Source organism: Psittacula echo, assembly GCF_963264785.1.
Source record: "Psittacula echo genome assembly, chromosome: 2".
Taxonomy (NCBI): domain Eukaryota; kingdom Metazoa; phylum Chordata; class Aves; order Psittaciformes; family Psittacidae; genus Psittacula; species Psittacula echo.
In genome coordinates, this window is record NC_137737.1 from 42,837,699 (window position 1) to 42,857,977 (window position 20,279).

A 20,279-nucleotide genomic window follows, 5' to 3' on the forward strand; every position below is an offset into this window, starting at 1 on the left:
TTAACCTGCTCCCTCTGCAGCCTGCTGTCTCTGAAAGGGGTGTTGTAAGATCTGCTGTAGCAGACAAACCTGTAAGTAATAAAAATGGGCAAGTTTTTATGCAAAATATTTTCCTGCAAACAAGAAAAGTTTCTTCCACTTCATATTATGCACCCTCCTAGCTCCAGAAACTATTATTTTTGCTTACTATTTTTAGACTTAAATTTTGCTTACTATGGCTTACTATTATTAATGCTACTATTAATATAGTTGCTACTATTTATAAGTAATACTATTACTAATTTTGTTAGTATTGTTAATAGCAATTGGTATTAGTACAGTGTTGATCAAAGTGTAGTATAGATTCAAAAAGTTAATGCAACAACTCTTTCATTAGCAATTATGCCAATTATTAATAAATATGTCAGGAAAGAATGAAATAATTTTACCTCTGAGAAATCATTCAAATTAGCTTTTTGCACTGCTGATTCTGCCATCCAATTCCTAATTATGTATCTAGGATTAACAGCTGAAATCAGAAGAATATTGGGTTAAATTTAGTTAGACATATTCAACAAAAGGAAACATAGTCATTGAAACATGTCATTGAAATCTTCAGGAAGGTTTAATTTGCAGATCAAGGCAAAAAAAATGCATAAAAAGGAAAAGGAACTAATCTACTTATTTTGATGAACTGTTAACGGAACTTTTTAAACTTTCACAATCAGTAGCGTCAAAGTGCCAAACAAAGATTACAGTAATACAGAACATCTCACTGATACACAAAGGATTTCCTGTGGTGAACACCTGCAGACTTTTCAAATGTGATGAGTTTACCATGGCTTCTGTTCCTGCTACATTGTTGGAAAGCATATTTCAATGTTGTCAGTACCTTCCTGGAGAGCATAAAAATTAATATTACATTACTTAATTTGAATAGGAATTATTAAGATATTAATTAAAGTATATGTACTTAGATATCCCTTCTTCTATATCATGTATCAAAACTTTAGCCATAAAAGCCTCTAATGTTTATTTCTGCTGTATTTTTTAGAAACTACTTCATCAACTTTCTTTTTGATTTCTTGTTGGGCGTAGTAGGAGGTTCCCCAGATTTTTCTACAACTGTTTGCTGTATCTTTTTGGAAACACTGGTGACCACTGCACTGCGTCTCTAGCATGTTCCAGGCTGATTGTGTCTAAATAGTGGTAGGGAGATTGTAGGGACATAGAAAATGAAACTGCTGAATTCGTAAACCAGGCTACGTGTTACAGGACAGCAACTAAGAACTCATAAAAGGCATCCTGTCAAACTGTATGCCAAAGAGGATTCTCGTAAGCACACATGGCTTTTATTATCAATTTTTTAGCAGATAATGTCAGTCAACTGCAATTAAAGCCTAGCATTCTACTTCAGAAAGTTTTCCCTTTAATGAACAAAACAATGTTACTGATTAACTGTAACAAACATTTCAAGCTTGCATTGCAAATCTTAATTTGACATGGGTCTGCATATTTTGCCAAATTCAGTAGCTGATTATTCCAAAGAGATGAATTAGTGATACCAGAGACATTTTACCCATGGACTTGAAACCAAAAGTCTGTTATTTTTGGACATACACAAACTTCATCTGTTCTTTCCCTTTCCATTTTTGTCTCAGCAGGTTTTATTTGCATAAATGTTAGTTTTATATGTTTCTTTAAAAATACATATATATTTATAAAATATTCCTGTAAATATCCTTACAGCATATTTGAAAGATGATTTTACAGAAAGCAGAATATTCATCAAAATCACCATCCCAAATTTCCCTCTACTCAATTAGCAAATAAGATTTCTCTAATCAATTAGTTATGATGTGATTAATAAATTATATTAGCAGGGAGATTATCAGAAACAATATTTGGATAAAAGGATTAAACTTAATCTACTTCCATTTCCCAATACACTGTATTCTTGCATCTCCTTGTACTGCTTCCTCAGCTTGCAAACATAACTTGTTTATCCTAGCTGACTACCAAGACAATTGATGTCTTTGAGAAGAGCTCTGACTGGCTCCTCCTGAGGTTCTGTGGTTAGATAATCACAGGACTTTATTCATATTTAATAGCTCCCCATACAGAATTAGTGCCTAGCACAGTGAGCAGACTTCTCTGTAATAAAGCACTGCTTCTAAAAAGCACCATTTAACCAGCCAACAAACTAGAATTTACTGAAGCTATGTAATCAGTGAAACAACACTTGCATGATTATTTTATGTATCCAATACAATTAAATTCTTCCTGTTTGAAACAGAATGATAGCCATTTTAAACCACAAGATTTGACATACAGAAGCATTACGCAAAGGGTCTTTATTTTATTTAGAAAAGTAAAGGACAAAAAAAGTCACCCTATGCTGTACATGCTGGGCTCTGGCTGCTCATGTTCCTGTCAGAAAGTACAAGGTGAAGCTCTCTTACAAAATCAGAACATGGGCTGAAACCGGAAGCACCTCAGGTAGCACTTCTACTCCCTCCTTTATAAAAGCAGCACAGGTAACAAAACATTCCACCACAACATCCAGGTGCTGGCTTCCATGAGAAAAAGACAGAGGTGCAACCCATCCAGATACAGACATTCTTCATGTTCACATTACCCCTGTTCTGTATGTACTCCCAGATATTAAACAAAAGCCAAAAAGTACAACTAGCTCTTTGCAACCCTGATAATCTCTACATAATCTAACTGCTGAAAAATAGTGTTTTCCTACTTGGCAAAATAATCTGCTCTGGCCAAGTTTTTGATTTCATCCGGTAAATGGGCTTTCAATAGCAAAGTGTGGTAACAATATAAAAAGAATATTTAAAAGGTGGAGAAGTTAACAAATGACTCATACAAAAAAAAACCCATAACTCACATTAAACCCATGACTCATACTAGCAGGAGAACATTTGGCCCAGAAATATCTTCTTAACAATAGAAAACTGTCAAGTTTCACAGTGGCATTAAAAATATCTAATTAAAACAAGTGACAAGATAATTATGAAAGAGTAAGACAAGCCAGATAAGAAAAGGACAAAGCAGAAGACATTTTGTGCCCTCATGAGGATTTTATAATCTGGTCTACATTTTTTTCCCTGTTTCTTTTGTAAAGAAATACAATTAAAGACTTGTATTGGGATTTGGATTGTCAAAACTTTTTGATCAACTCCTAAGGAACTAAGTTTAGGCAGTACAAGATAAAGTGCTACTAAGAACTAAAAAGTAAATGAAGAGAGAAAAAAGATAAAGATGATAAGTGATCAGCTTCAATGCCTCAAGGTAAGGTACTTTGAGGAGTGAGATATTTTACTACACTTAGTAATGATGAGGGAAAGGTGATGAATAATGAGGTGTAATGGCAATGTATTCAAGATCGGTCAGTACTAAAGACAGCAATATGAAATTTAGTGGGACTTACCAACCCACGTAAGTCTAAAGAGCTATGACAGTTTTGTCTTTAACATGAAATGCTGGATAAAAATGCACAGTTGACTGAGTTGAGCCAGCTTTCTGCTGCAAATAGTACTGGCAAGAGACAGCTGTTACAAGTAAATACTTAAACAAAAAAAAAAAAAACCCAAAACAACCAAACAACAAACAAAACACAATTTAAAGAGACCACAAGGGGCATCAAAGAGATCTATTTAAATGTATGATGCAAAAGAGAACAAAAGCAAGAAAACAACTCCATAAAAAACTTCAGCCGCACAGTTATGGAGCAGCTAGCAAAGATTTGACAAGATTTGTTGGGTTTTAAAAGTAAAATTAAATTTCAAATATAACAATAAGAAATTAACATCAGTAGCCTGTTACAAATTTCTGCAGTTCTGCTGTATGAATATAGAGTGATGACCAATTATATGGACGAAAACTTAACTAACATAACCATGAATCTTTGCATATCAAGTCTGGACTGCTACCAAAACAGACCACTAGAACTACTGTGATCCTGAAAGCAAAACCTTTTCCTTGTTTTGTCTGTCCTCTATACTACAAGATCCTCTGAGGTGCATGTGGAAAAAAATGATGCTGATTTGCAGAAGACCATCCCCAAACTAGGATCCTCTCTGATTTGGAATAAAAACTCAGAACACCATGATCTTCTCTAAAAGCAGAGTCAAAAACCATGGAAAAATATGAAGTGTGTTTAGACAGTTTTCAGCATCAAATTTTAGCTAAGGAAAATAGCCAAGAGCCTCAAGAGTCCCAAAGTTGAAACTTCTTAACCCTACCAAAACCCAGTACTAAACCAAACCTTCCTTCTTGGTAACTGTTCTTATATTAACTTTCTAAGAATACAAGTAAAATTGTAAGAAATTTCTAACAAAACAGCAAAGCCATTTCCACTAGAAATGAGAATAAAAGACCCTGCAAAGCAGCACAATGTTGAAGCTTATAAGATCTCTTGTGCAGAATTTGATCAGATCCTGCATTTCCTTCATTCCCATTTGGCCACAGATTTTCAGTTGCTCATTGTATTTTACAAGCAAATTTCACAAATTTATCACAGCTGGTATTTTAACAAAAATTGATAACCAAAGAAATCTCATCAGTTGCTCGGTGAAGGACAGAAAGTACAGACCACTCCTCCCATGTCGTTTTTATGTATATCTGTGCGTCAAAACAGAACTACAACAGTAATTATTCTGAAATCTAGCACAACCTAGAACCATAAAGACAAAAAAGGCATATGAAATCATGTTTGGGCCAGTTTACCAGATCTGCTAAAGACTTTGGAAAAATCGCCGCAGATTAACATTGCCTGCGCTGGCAAATACACATCTGGTGTTACTTTTACACTTGAACTGCATCAGACTTACCAATTCAATCTCAAGAGGTACATAGTAACCCATTCTGAAAATAACTTGTGTTTACTCAGATCCCGGGGAGTCCAGGACTCCTGAAGAGAAAGAAACAGTTAATGGTGGGTAATGAGAATTTTGGTCCTGTTAAGAAAAAAAACAAAGTAAGCAAACAAAAGTCTTGGCTTAACCCCAGCCCGCAACTAGTATCACACAGCTGCTTCCTCACTCCGCCTGGTGGGATGCAGAGAGAATCGCATGATGGGAGGGGAAAACTGAGGAGAATAGACACAGTAGGAGATGAAGAAGGGAGAGGAGATAGAACTTGAAAGGCAGAGAGAAACTAGAGCTTGGAGTTGTGGCCTCCAGTGCTGGACAACAACCACAAACAAGGCTTCCCTGGCTGACTACACTGAGCTAACAGCTGCTTCATATTGCAGCTGATGCAACCACCAGAGAAAGTAGCCAAAAAAGAGAGAAAGTAGCCAAAGCTCACAGACAGAGTATGAACTTCAGAGAAAGAACAGATGAGAAAGCCATGGACATAGATAAAAGGAGGTAAACAGCACATACACAAGAGAAAATGGGCAAAAGTTAAGTAAGGGAAATTAAAAGCCAGAACAAATAGAAGTTTTGATCACATCTGTGGAGTTTTTTTAGAGGAATATAATGAAAACCACATTTGAGTATAAAAATGAGTTAATATTACAGATGTGACTAAGAGCTGGGGGTCTGGCAGGTGGAGTACAGGTGAGTGTGGGAGTCACGCATTAGTTCAAAGCTGTGCATGGCTTAGCTGCTTTAGGAGGAATTTGAGAATGTTTCCAGTTAATAGTAAATGTAAGTATTCCCATAAGATTCTATCATTTTTTAGGCCAATTTTGGTGTGCAGCTTCAAAAAAATGTAAGTGATCTACAGACCAATATGAAAACTTACTTTGCTACTAGCAAAGTATTAACGTGAATAAACAGCAGGTGAAATTACTTTCATACTTAAAAAAATCTTTAAAACAAATAAAACTTTCTACCAGCATAAAATTGTACCTGCTTTTACCACATCAGTTTGGGAACTCAGAACCTGTGGGCTAAATAACACCTTTGTGTGGAAAAAAAAAAAAAAAAAGGTCCTATTTTTCTTTCCAGACCAGGTTCTTACAAGCTTTCTTTTCAGAATTTCTCCTCTGCACTTTTATCTACTGATTATTTGCCTAGCATCAAAGTCCAGTTCAACCATTTCAGTTATATTTCCACTTCTAAAGATTGCACTATATCCAGGTAAGAAGTTTCTTTCTTTTATTTTAATACTTCTATCTCTTTTTATATTTGGTCCTAAAGAATACGTTTAGGCTGAGTTAGCAGCAACACAGGATGGGATACCAAGCTGAGCAGGACACAGTAACAAAACGTATTCCTATGCTTCAAGCTACATTTAGAACCCATCTTCTGTCCAAGGAAGGGCAGAGGCCACTATGGGCTGAGATTCTAGCAGGTTTATGACAAGATGGAATCTCACTTATCATTAAATACCAAGACAAGTGGATGGGCCTGAGAGCAGAAGTTTAGGCCACCTGGTAAACCCATGTTAGGAATAGTTTGAATGACCCAAGGTTGAACCTTTCCTTACAAGCCCCTGTCCAACTTCACTTGTGTCTTATGAAATACTATCAGAAGGTATTCTCATGCAACACACAAAAAAAAAAAAAAAGAGAGAAAAAAAAAAAGGGAAGGGAAGTGGGAGGAAAGTTCTTGGAAGGTTCTTCCTAGCAGACCCATCTTGAATGTGAAATTACATTCCCACCTGTGTATGTATATTTATGACTGCTCATATTGGACCTGTACCACAGGTGGAAAATTTGACTTCAGCCCTCTTCATTAACGTATCTTTCATTATCACTCTTTGTTAATGTATCCTTCATTAACAGACACAGGCTTAACATGGGGTGGTAGCACAACACAGATATATGAGTCTCCCTGTCCCTTAATAATGGTACAATGGCACATTTCCCAGACAAATCATGGCTTGAGACATCCTCTATTATATCAGGGTTATGTCCAACTTGCTTTACTCATTTAAGTATTCCTAAAATTGGATTATTGTATTACTATCTCAGGAATGTGGAGCTCCTTTAACTGGTCTTCAGTAATTTCACTGAGCTGCTGAAATATCATTTCAATGACATTTACATTGAAAAGTCATTTCAATGTGAGATCAGCCTTTGTATTTTACATAAGCTAGTGAAATAAAGATAATTCCATCAGTGGTTTTAAAATATGTGGTATCAGTTCAGATCTTTGCCAACAAAACTAGCAAAGCAAACTCACTTTTAGGAGGAAAGCAATCAAATAATTATCATCCTCATTCTCCCCAAGACCCATATTTGTTTTAAATAGTTCTGTAAAGCTGAAAAATACTAACAAAGTAAGGAAAGTGTTACATAACATAATTTATATTATTGTGACAAGGAGGTTTGAGTTCTGGAACTGCATATGGATATAATAGCTCTCACCATACTACTCCAAAACCTAGGAAGCTCTGCAAAAACAAATGCAATGTCAGATCTATGGAACTAAAATATTATAATAGTATCCTACTGTACACTAAACAAAACTTCTTCTGACTGGTATCTCACAAACATTATTATTCCGAATCTACTGGGATCTGTAGTGGGGAAAAGACTGAGGGGAAACATTTTAACAGGCTTCAAATACACAAATAGCTCCTGCAAAGAAGAAAAAAATCCTTTTCATACTGAGTAAGATGTCATGAGTTCAAAATGCACAACTGAAGGTTTATATCAGGAATCTTTACAATAGGATATTAAAATACTACCTCATTACTTCAGGAGGATGCATGGTCTTTATCAGTAAGCATCTTAGAGAACAAGCTGGACAAACTTAGAATAGAAAACCTGCAGGCAAAGAACCTACCTTAGTGAAAAGAGTGGACAACAGAACATCTAGGACCACCTTCCAGTCATATTTTGCTATTATTTATGACTAATGAAAACCTTTTTCCCCTTTCTCCAACCTTACTCTGCCAATAATTACTTCAGAACCAATTTCCACTTAGAAAAGAAGATTTTTACAGGCTAATCCCTTTCTTCCCTATGCATATGGTGATTAGATGGTCTCCCATCTCACTAGTTCTTTTAAGCATTAAGATATTTTAAGGATTACTTACAGCTGCTTTTGCCTGGGATCCAATAAAGGTTTTAGAGCTTGTAACAGCTTGCTCAGATTAAACAGCAAAATATTTGCCTAGTTTCCTATTTTATACCTCCTTTCATCATCAGATATGTTTGGAACAAGATCTGTCTCAAACAAAATATTATTTTTCCACAAGAGAGTAATTACAATAAACAATCAATGTTAAAAGATTGAAGTGTATCCATTGTTATATTTACATAGCAAACAAATAAAAGCCCTAAAGTTGCTAAATATTTAAAATCAGATCACAAGGTTACTTATTTACAGTGAATTAACTCAAGATCTATTATTTGGAAATATATTTAAGTATATAAATATAAATATACTCCCCCAACCTGCAGTAGGGGGGAGTAAACAAGTGGCTGGTGAGTTCTTAATTGCCAGCTGGGGTCAATTCACCAGATCGACAACCAGAAAAGCCCTGTGGTTTTGTTTGGTTGGGTTTTTTTGTTTTTCAAATACAATAGAAACAATATAGCATTTATTCTCATGAGACTTCTTTAATTTGAGGCTGCAATCTCACAAAAACAGCGAGATAACTGGTTCTGAAGATTATTATTTATAGGTTCCATCTGAGTAATCAAATAATATGCATTTATGTACATACTGGACCTATATCTATCAATCCCAGACTGACTGAATTCATACTTTCAAAGAAACATTGCCATGACTGTGTAGATCTGATTTGCTTTCATCCAACATGTAATTGTTGTGACTATAAAGCTAGAGCATGATGCATGCAAAGTTGTTATATAACACTTTTGCTTTTGGCTGTTTACAGCAACAGAGTTTTTAATTTTCTAGGTTTCTGTTGTAGCATCTATTCAATTCATGAAGTTCAACTGGAAACATTCTTATGAAAATAGGTTTAGTAGTGATATTTCATTAAAAAGACTTTTAGTACTTGAGTTGCAGCCTGTATCATAAAACTGGCCTCTGATAATCTTTTTCCCCCTAAAACTCTTTAAACATCTCTTAAAACTCCTAATAATGTTAGTTTTCACGCACACAGAAACTACATAAAGAATTTATTTTAAGTAAAAAAAATACATTTCAAAACATGTGGAACACTTACTTGGGTCATGGGAATCCACAAATCCAAATGGACCGCAATCTATTGTTATGGATAATAAACTGAAATTATCTGTATTGCACACACCTACAATTAAACAAGAAGAAACAGAAGTTAAAATTCCACCTGAACCCTGTGGTCACTAGAAAATCTGCTGTGAAATAGATACACTGAATCTGCAGAACTTTGGAGCAGTTACCTTTCAGAAATTAGATTCTGGAAAATCAAGTTATCTCTCTCACTCAACCTGGCATGCATTTTAAGGATGAAAAAGAGAAGCTGTTCACTGCATTATCTCGCATTTGATTTCTATACCTAGGTGGCACTGTTTCCTTTCATTTCAGTGCTGCACAGTATTGAAACAGCATCTTGAAAATCGGTCATTAGCTGCTTCCTTACAAGTTTGCTGTGTGCTGTATTAGCAAGACAATGCTATTTTATTATTCATAATATAAATCTGAATCAAAGGTGGTCAGCACTGTATCCTATTCACTGTAAAAGGCCATGTTTTTAATAGATGCATCAAATTCAGAGCAACTAAACTTCTATATGACATCAACATGTGATCTTTGTACATCAGACTATCCCAACAATTTTGAGAACTATTGCTCCTATATTCTTGCTTCTGTCAGAAACACTCATGATTTGAAAGATCAGAATGTACTCCAGCTGAAAAAAAAAACCTTTCTATATTAACACATAACAGATACTGCTGTAGGTGAAGACATCAGAAGAACTGAAGAACAAACTGACAAATAAAAGCCATCTTTAAGTATATGACCATAAAAAGTTACTCGTGTAAAGCCAATGCCATCAACTGCAGCTTACCATGTGCAAACCCCACACACATCCACAACGCAATCAGATCTGCAGTCTCCGATAGACGACTGTAGAGAAAAATTCCTAAAATCAAACACATCTTTTACATCAAGTCCTCTGAATCAAAAATATGGAATACAAGAAATATCATAAACATTTGATTCACTTTAGAAAGATGTCATACATTCTATTTTTAAATGCATATCTGTTTGTCAGGACCTTTCATTCATATTCTAAGTTATGCAACTGCACAACAGCCTTACCAGAAAAAACTATATATGGTTAAATAAGTACATACGTATACCCTAAAAGCAATTAAAGAGTAGAAAAGAAGAAATAAAGACACTATGCATACCAGAGTATATACTATATAGACCGAATTTATATTAGCAAGAGAAAATTTGTCACTTTATGAACACTGTTCACTTAAAATCTGCACAGAAAGAGGAAAAAAAAAAAAACCCAAGTAATGGAAGCTTCCCAATAAACATTTCCCCAATGAAAAGTGGTGAAAAATGTACATATTTGAGAGGGAAAAGATTTCAAGAAGCAATTTTACTGAAAAGAATTAACAAACTTCAGCTAATAAAGCCTGGAAGCTTACTTCAAATTTTAAAACCTTCTAAAACTTGGAACTTTGAAAAGATTTGTATAATTTTTCTTCACATGCTTGCAGAAAATAACTTTTTAAAAAGACTTACATCTTTGCAGATCTAAAGCTTTAAAGAGGAGCTGCGGACATTTAGTACACTTAGGAGCTCTCTGTAGAACCGTCCTGTGGTCAGAGCCAGCCAGGGCCACTGACACAGGAAGATGTAAGCACCATCTACATGTGAGGTAGAGCAGCCTGGGCAAGGATTGGACCTGGGCGAAAGCTGTGTGGCTACACACAAATATCTAGATTTTACCTTCTAATCAGATTGTTGGAGCAAATCACTGAATTCTCCTCAAACTGTGATGATTTTATCAGAGTACCTAGCACCTAACCTTCAAAAGGGTGTCCAGCCAACTGTCTCTGGGTTTTAGCTGGTTGCTCCAAAGCATCCTCTTTCAGGAGGATCTCCTCTGAGGAGGAAGCACAGTCACATTAGCCTTGGTGAGGCCCCCTCCAAAACGGGCAGAAGGGAGTTGTCTATTTTGTGTAAATACAACTGATCTTTACATGCTCTTTAAATCCAAACCAAACCAAAGCAAAACTTAAAACCTGTTCTTTAATTCAGTCTTTCAGTTTTATAACTAAAATCTGCTGTGAGATTAAAAAGAAAGAGCATAGAGAGATGCTGGAAGTTAAACTGAATTATCAGTTACTACAATGTACATCTGCTGGTCATTTTTAAGCACCCCAGAACAATTTGTATTGCTCCTGAGGAAAAATGACCAACTTTTAAATATTTACAGTAGACCAAAAATTTGTCATGCTAATTGCTTGACACACGTACTTCTGTGGTTCTGCATGTTTCTGGAGAGAATACTTTATACAACATACTTATGCTAGTGATTTATTTCATATGTCTGTTAATTCAGCTTCACAGGCAACTATGAGAAATGTAGCAACTTATGCTTTAAATTTACAAGTCTTTCCAAATCAAACTACCCCACTGGTGCTCAGTTGCCAGAACTACTTCAGCTGTAAGACTTTGCTCATTTTGTAAGATCCAGGCCTAGGTGGTTTTACCCTTATGAGGTAAGATCTTTTTTATGCTTGCATAAAACCATCAGGTTATCTTTCTAAATTATGCAGTCTTCCTTTCTAAGTAATTTATGTTTAAATTCCAACTGTATATATGCATTCTAATATATATTTGATTATTAATAAAAATAATACAGTTACTATGAAGATTAAATCCAAACCTTTGTAAGGCCAGTTCCCCAGAATGAGCTAACATTTCTAAGGATCCTATATAAAACCATGATTTGGCAAGATGTAGCACTATTGCACCTTAAATATAGACACGTGTTTAAATGTAAACAGAGTATAAGCAAAATAAAACAGTTCCATAGTAAAAGCTGTCATCTGTTGTTTCTATAGATACAGAATTTATACATGCATAGTCAAACTGGTATCTTTGTAAGTATACTTAATGCATAGCAGATGAATATGTATAATACTACATTACAACACAATTTTAATGATAAAGCTTAATTTGCTATACCAGCAGACACAGGCAAAATTCCAGTACTGCATTAATATGAGAGTTACTCCAGAGATGCTAGAAACGAGGAAAGAACCAGCATAAAGGGATTTTTTCCCCACACTGTGTCATCCCACTTTTTTTCAGAGCAGGTATAGATGATATAGCAGAGGGACAGACACAGTATTGTTCCCATAATCCTAGTACTGCTATCAGAATAATGGACAATTTCCCTAGTTTTCAGTATCATTTTTGTAATGGCAAGTGAGAATAAAAATTATACCCCCACAAAACATATGCCACAGTCATAGTAGATCTGTTCATAGGGCTTCATTTCTTTAACTAAGACATGTTTCAGACTGATTTTCTCTGAAGAGGTTTTATATCTTAATAAATGAAATGCAGCCTAGTTAGTACTTTTTATTACACATATATGACATATTAAAATTCATTTTTTGCAATGGAGAATTAAGTTACAGTCTTGCAACATATTATTCCTATTATTTTGAAATATGTTCATTACCTCTTTCTTAATATTTCCAGGATGAAACTGGTCTCTCCACACATCGCCACCACTTACAACTAAGCTGTAACAAGCAAGGAATAAATATTAACAACTTATTTCAGGAAAAATAATTTACAATAAAAATCAAGTCGTATTTTGTATAACTTTATTTCTTTAATAAAAAGAAAGATTTTTTTTTCTTGCTGGCACAGCTTTGTATTATAAATGACGCTGGCAAACAGTAAGTTGAGGCTTACCAAGCTTCATTAGCAAGATGCATTTATTTTGTATTAATACAATGTTGTCCAATTTCCATTACTTACCCCCATCTTGCAGACAGGGTTGCATTCAAAAAAACTTCTGCATTCATTTGGAACCTCAGTGACATATAAGTGTGATGAGTCACAAGTATAAGTCACAATTTCCCCAAGGACAACAGCAAAATTAGGACAGAGAAATTAGAAACCAAAATCTTGCATCAGATAGAGGTTGCCCTTTACTTGAGCCAAAACTGTTGTCTCAGGAACTCTGGGGACAGATCTAGGAACCTTAGCAATCAGAAACACATAAAGATACATACACTCCTACTATAAAAATAGTTTTCAAACGTTCCCTATAGTTGGTAAGTATATGACTTGAGAGAAGGCAGTAGGAGACCAGACATATACTCAATCACAGTTTATGGAGCACTGAAATTGCTCTTACAACAGAGAAGGTGGAACAGCACTCACAGAAGGACAGATTATATCCCTCCCTGCCCTGGTTCTAGCTTAAGGGCTGGACTTTACAGTCCCAAGTGCTCTGCTGGCTATTTTGCATGAATATCAAGCTCAATGAAAGTAAGGGCCACTCTGAAAACTATGCAGATTGGCTCACTTTTTTGACCTAATGCGTAACACTGCTCACTGATAGTTCCAGTATGTGACTAAAAAGGTACCATATGAAGAAGTGTTCTTTATTTGGCAGTACAACCATAAACTGTAGCACCCCATTGGGAACACAGTACTTACAATTAATAGAGCAAACCAACCTGCTGGGTGTTCTGGGATAAGCCGTAAGGCTTTCCCCCACACTTTTGCCAAGACTTGACAAGACCTCTAAAAGTGCATCCCACCAGCCTCAGTATAACAGCTCCCCATTGGGAAGAATATGGGTATCAGCTGGGTCTTTTCCAAATGAAGTCTTGCAAACAGTCTGGAGAGGCTGTACAGCAGTTAAGAGCCAAGCATTTAACAAATTTGCCAGCGGAGAACTAAAGCACACTGTGTACTCTATAGAATTCGTGCACAGCTAAGGAGTAATTTCATATTGTTTTTGCACTGAACATTTTGTTGAGACAACAGCCAAGAAAGGCCATAACCTTGCCAGATGCTTTACTGCTGATATGCAGACAGATTTAAAGTTTTATATTAACAGCAAACAGCAAAGGGTCTCAAGGTGAGGTCAGTGAATAAACCATCAAAAATGTCATTTACAAACACCACACTTCAACAGAACAAATGAAATGTGTTAGAATTAATGCTAGAGAGATTTGCAGACACTTTGCAAATATAGACACCTAGCAATGTGGCAGTTGAGTACGGGCCTTTTCTGCAGAACATTTACTTTTATTAAAGCCTGAAATACCAGATTACAGAGATAAGACTACTTGGAACACAAAACAAACTTGTCATTTTAAATGCAATCACCTGAAAAAAAATCAGTTTGCTTAGTTTTGAGAAAATCATCCAAATGAATGAATGCATTAGTCTTCTAATGAGGAGTGGATGAGGAGCCAACAGAAAGCTTACTGTTTAGGATTAAAAGGAGAGCAGGGACAGGTGACATAGTGAGGTTCTGCTACAGGCTGCCTGACCAGTAAGACCGAGGGGATGAGGCACTACATAGACAGGAGCAGCCACATGTTCACAAGCTGTGATCCTCATCGGGGACTTCAACCACCCTGATATCTGTTGGAGGGATAACACAGCAGGGCATAAGCAATCCAGGAGGTCCCTGAAATGCAGTGATGATAATGTCCTTCTCCAAATGACAGAGGAGACAATGAGGAGAGGGGCTATGCTGGACCTTGTTCTCACCAACAGGGAGGGGATGATGGGGAGTGTGAAGCTCCAGAGCAGCCTTGGTTGCAGTGACTATGAAATGGTGAAGTTCAAGATCCTTAGGGCAGCCAGGAAGGCACACAGCAAGCTCACTACCCTGGACTTCAACAGAACAGACCTCAGCTTCTTCAGGGATCTGCTTGATAGAATACCATGGGATAAAGAAAATGACCTAGAGAAGAGTGACCTAAGGATGCAGGTTAATATTCAAGGATCACCCCCTCCAAGCTCAGGAGCGATGCATCCCGACAGAAATGAAGTCAGGCAAAATTGCCAGGAGGCTTGTATGGATAAATAAAATGCTCCTGGACAAACACAAAAAGGAAGGCTACAGAGCATGGAAGCAAGGATGAGAGGAATACAGAGAAAATGTCCAAGCAGCCAGAGGTCAGGTTAGGAAAGCTAAAGCCCTGATAGAATTACATGTGGCCAGGGACATCAAGGGCAACAAGAAAAGCTTCTGCAGGTACACGAGGGTTAAAAGGAAGACAAAGAAAAACATGGGCCCTCTCCAGAAGGAAACGGGAGACCTGGTTACCCAGGACATGGAGAAGGCTGAAGCACTCAACAACTTTTTTGCCTCAGTCTTCACTAGCAAGAGCTCCAGCCACACTGCCCAAATCTCAGAAGGCAAAGGCAAGGACTAGGAGATTGAAGAACTGCTGTAGGAGGAGATCAGGTTCAGGACCATCCAAGGAACCTGAAGGTGCACAAGTCCATGGGTGCTGAAGAAACTGGTGGATGAAGTAGCTAAGCCACTGTCCTATTTGAGAAGTCATGGCAGTCCAGTGAAGTTCCCACTGACTGGAAAAGAGTGAATGTAACCCCAGTTTTTAAAAAAGAGAAAAAAAGAAGATCCAAGGAACTACAAGCCAGTCAGTCTCACCTCAGTGTCCCACAAGAACATGGAGCAGATCCTCCTGGAAACTGAGCTAAAGCACATGGAAAATGAGGTGATTGATGACAACCAATATGGGTTCACTTAAGGGCAAATTGTGCCTGATAAATTTGGTGGTCTTCTAGAACAGGTTGTGGCTGCCCCATCCCTGGCAGTGTTCAAGGCCAAGTTGGACGGGGCTTGGAGCAATCTGGTCTAGTAGAAGGTGTCCCTGCCTGTGGCAGGGAGTTGGAACTAGATGCTCTTTAAGGACCCTTCCAATCCAAACCATTCTGTGATTATATGATTCTGTGGTTAAAACAGAATTAGTTTTAAATTATTTTTGTTTATAAAAATCTCCCTTTCTGCTGAAGAGGTGTTTGCACAAATAAGGAATACCTACATTCAGTCATACTTCCAATATTAACACCTATCCATCTGACTGACATTTTTCCTACCAGTCATAAAAATTGCAGCTAGATGACTATGCCAATACAGAATTAGCCACTTTCAATATTTTCCTGCTTGGCTTGATTCTAGAAAAATACGTCCAAATGCTTAGCTCTAGTGTAATAGAAGACTCATTTATTAACCATATAAAAATGTATTAATAGACTCACTCATTATCCACATATGCTAAAGGTATTATCATTATTATTCTTTACAAAGCAGTCTAGTCCTGATGGTTTTACAGGTCATTTGGTGAGTAACAAGGTAGAGAACAATTTTGAATTATTTTTAAGAGAAGAAAATCCTGATTGCAGTATCATAACAGCTGGAGAGGGAAGTTAGTGTCAGATATAAACACTTGATCTAACTTTCACTTTAAACTTTCTTTACAAAATGAACCAGATTTCAGATTAAGGTAATTCAGTTCTACAAGTGAACAAGAGCAGTTCACTGCAAGACAAAAACAGTACAGAATATTGTATCTAAACAAAGTAATACTTTAAAGCATACCAAAGACAAAAGCAAATGGATTAATTGCTGGAGCTCATTATTACTGCAAAGTTTTATCCAAAAATCTGTGAAAATGGAGGGACATATTTGTTTCTGATTGTATACATATGAAAACAAAGATATCCCCTCCTGGAAACAGAAACACTGTCCTGCTCAGTGAAACTCAGTTACAAAATTACCTGCAAATTAGGTACCGTGAAAAAGAAAAAAACACGTAGCAGCTCTGCCTGTAGGAATTCCAAGATAGTGCATGGCCTCACTACACGAAAACTCTCACACAGAGGAACAAAGCACAGCTCTTCCATTGCCATTCCTATGAAGAACATAGAAACAAGGAGTAGGTCATAAAATCAAACCAAATTTCAAACAGAAAACATCCAATTTGGACGTACATATATTAACTGCAACTTGTTTGGAGCACAGGGTCTTTCCTGACCATTTAAGCGTAGCTCCCACCTCTAACCATGCCTGCAAAAGTAGCATTAGCACTTCTAACAGTACACCTTGAGCTATCCATGAATCAGCTAAATAGAATGCCAAGTTGAGTCAATCTCTTAAAAGTCACACCTACTTGAATATACTCCAATCAAGAGGGCTCTTCATCACCCAGCTGACCTGCCCAGCTGCCAAACTGACAAAAATGAGAATCAAGTTATTTTCTTCTATCATTTACAGCAGTTACAATGAAAACAGTATGAGCTACATGTAGGTTCTCTGTGATTTACACAATATAATGAGACATTTGCTCAGGTAGTCATTAAGATGTTGATCCCTAAAGCTGTATTTCCACACCCACACCAATAATGAATCAGAAAACCACAGAAAAAGAATAATGCCAGTAATCCTTTGTTGTTTTTTTCCCTCTACCTTCCAGCTATGATGCACAGCTACAGCTCTGTCTCTTTTGTATAATGAGCCTTTAAACTGACACAACTTACAATTTTTTTTCTTAATTGGAAATTACAAATCAAATTCTACCATTCTTCTCCATGAATAATCTTACGAAACTTAACTCTTAGTAATCATGGTATTGCAGTGAGGCTCTGCCCTTCTTCACTCCTCTAAGCTGATAATGCCTATCATGAATCAGATCTTGTTAGGCTGCAGGGGTGCTAAGCAGGCTCCACAGCTAACAGAGGTTAAAAAGATAATTTGCTTCTGGCATAAACAGAAGCATAGAAACTAGACATGGTACCAGGAAAGAATATCATAGTTCCTGTCCATCTGCAACCCCTTAAGAAGAACAAATCTGCAAGAAAAATGTTCCTCAGTATATATACTCACAGGCATATGCTGTTACAGGTATTATCAAGATACAATTCACATGAAAACCTACATAATTCCACCTGGAAGACTGCGTGCCATAGTTACATGATGGCCCCCATACCTATGGGCCAATGGAAGAGACCCAACTATCACTTTCTCACCACTGACAAACTGAAGAAAATCAGATGTCCCTTTGAGAGACATTAAATATTTTCAAGAACTTCCTGGAGAAAAAGATAATACAGATAGTACTTGTAGATGATCAAATTTTCAGTGGTAATGAATGTGTTTTCTCTACAGATTTTGTTATTAAGAGACATCTGACAATATGTTTTAAATGTTCTATTTGTTTAAAGTATATATTGATAAGATGCTTTCACTATAAATAGCATATGAATATTAAGGTATATTTTAGAACATGTATTAACAATGTCTATTAATTAGAGAGGAATTAAAATAAAAAAAATAGCCAGCCTTTGAAATAGCTACAAAATGAACTCTAGATTTAGAAGGTGTAGGACAGACAACTGAAAGAATGCAGCTCCTCACCTGGATCACGTCAATTGGAAAAAGATCTGTAAACATGAAAGAGTCAAGAAATGGTTTTAAAAACAATCATATTATTCTTAATACCTTTTCTCTTAAATCCAATCAAAATACTTCAGAAACAATTAAAACCTGAATCTTTACCACAAGGTAAAGGCTGGAGAGTATGGAACTCCGTCTGGGGACGGGTGAGCAGTCGACAGAGAGTTTGTGGGTCAGGGTTAAAGGGAGAACAGCTATGGGGGACATTACTGTGGGGATCTGTTACAGATCGCCTGATCAAGAGGAATCTGTGGATGAAGTGCTCTATAGGCAGATAGGAGCAGCCTCACGCTCGCAGGCCCTTGTTCTCATGGGGGACTTCAACCACCCTGACATCTGTTAGAGTGAAGGTACGGCCCAACACAAGCAATCCAGGAGGTTCCTCGATTGTGTGGAAGACAACTTCCTTCTGCAAGTAATAGAGGAGCCGACAAGGAGAGGTGCCGTGCTTGACCTCGTGCTCACCAACAGGGAAGGGCTGGTTGGAAATGCGATGCTCCAGGGCAGCCTTGGTTGTAGTGACCACGAGATGGTCGAATTCGAGATCCTTGGGACAGTGAGAAGAGCATGCAGCAAGCTCACTGCCCTGGACTTCAAGACCTTGGCCTCTTCAGGAACCTGCTTAGTAAGGTTCCATGGGATACAGCCCTAGAGGGCAGGGGGGCCCAAGACTCTTGGTTGTTATTCAAGGATCACCTGCTCCAAGCTCAGGAGTGTTGCATCCCAACTAGAAAGAGGTGCAGCAGGAGGGCCAGGAGACCTCCTTGGATGGATAAGGAGCTGCTCAGGAAAATTCAAAGGAAAAAAGAGGCTTATAAAAGGTGGAAGCAGGGACAGGCGGCCTGGGAAGAATACAGGGATGTTGTCTGGGAATCTAGGGACCAGGTGAGGAAAGCTAAGGCCCAGTTAGAATTAAACTTGGCTAGGGATGTTAAGGATAACAGGAAGGGATTCTATAGGTACATAGCGAATAAAAGACAGACTAGAGACAACGTAGGCCCCCTCCAGAAGGTATCAGGAGAACTGGCTACCCTGGATTTGGAGAAGGCTGAGGTTCTTAATGACTTCTTTGCCTCGGTCTTCACTGGCAAAGGCTCTGACTGCACCACCCAAGTCTTGGAAGGCAGACGCAGGGACTGTAAGAATGAAGACCCTAGGCCCACTGTAGGAGAGGATATGGTTCGAGATCATCTTAAAAACCTGAATGTGCACAAGTCCATGGGACCTGATGAAATCCATCCGCGGGTCCTGAAGGAGCTGGTGAATAAAGTTGCTAAGCCACTGGCCATCATATTTGAAAAATCATGGCAGTCAGGTGAAGTTCCTGACGACTGGAAAAAGGGAAATATAACCCCCATTTTCAAGAAGGGAAAAATGGATGACCCGGGGAATTACAGACCAGTCAGTCTCACCTCTGTGCTTGGCAAAATCTTGGAGCAGATTCTCCTGGAAGGCATGCTAAGGCACATGAAAAACAAGGAGGTGCTTGGTGACAGCCAGCATGGCTTCACTAAGGGGAAATCCTGCCTGACCAATTTGGTGGCCTTCTATGATGGGGCTACAGAACTGATGGACAGGGGCAGAGCAGTTGACATCATCTACCTGGATTTGTGCAAAACACTTGACACTGTCCCACACGACATCCTTGTTTCTAAATTGGAGAGACATCAATTTGATGGGTGGACCACTCGGTGGATACACAAAGAGTTGTGGTCAATGGCTCAATGTCCAACTGGAGACCAGTAACGAGTGGTGTCCCTCAGGGATTGGTGTTGGGACCAGTCTTGTTCAACATCTTTGTCGGTGACATGGACAGTGGGATTGAGTGCGCCCTCAGCGAGTTTTTCAATGACACCAAGCTGTGTGGTTCGGTTGATACGCTGGAGGGAAGGGATGCCATCCAGAGGGACTTTGACACGCTTGTGAGGTGGGCTGATGCCAACCTT

At 37.7% G+C, this 20,279-nt stretch overlaps 1 pseudogene across 1 annotated transcript in view; it reads right to left on the reverse strand.

The window, feature by feature from the left end:
* LOC308216920 (protein adenylyltransferase SelO-like) overlaps window positions 1-20,279 on the reverse strand; it is a 22,643-nt pseudogene continuing 2,364 nt past the window's right edge. The window contains exons 2-18 of the transcript in view: window positions 18,220-18,320; window positions 17,851-17,969; window positions 17,047-17,110; window positions 16,901-16,947; window positions 16,694-16,792; window positions 12,513-12,622; window positions 11,755-11,842; window positions 10,202-10,208; window positions 9,913-9,987; window positions 9,088-9,171; window positions 7,987-8,116; window positions 7,128-7,206; window positions 6,912-7,037; window positions 4,824-4,903; window positions 817-875; window positions 429-508; window positions 1-69 (exon numbers count right to left, since the gene is read on the reverse strand). The product of the transcript in view is annotated as a protein adenylyltransferase SelO-like (transcript). The remainder of the gene's footprint in view (window positions 70-428; window positions 509-816; window positions 876-4,823; window positions 4,904-6,911; window positions 7,038-7,127; window positions 7,207-7,986; window positions 8,117-9,087; window positions 9,172-9,912; window positions 9,988-10,201; window positions 10,209-11,754; window positions 11,843-12,512; window positions 12,623-16,693; window positions 16,793-16,900; window positions 16,948-17,046; window positions 17,111-17,850; window positions 17,970-18,219; window positions 18,321-20,279) is intronic.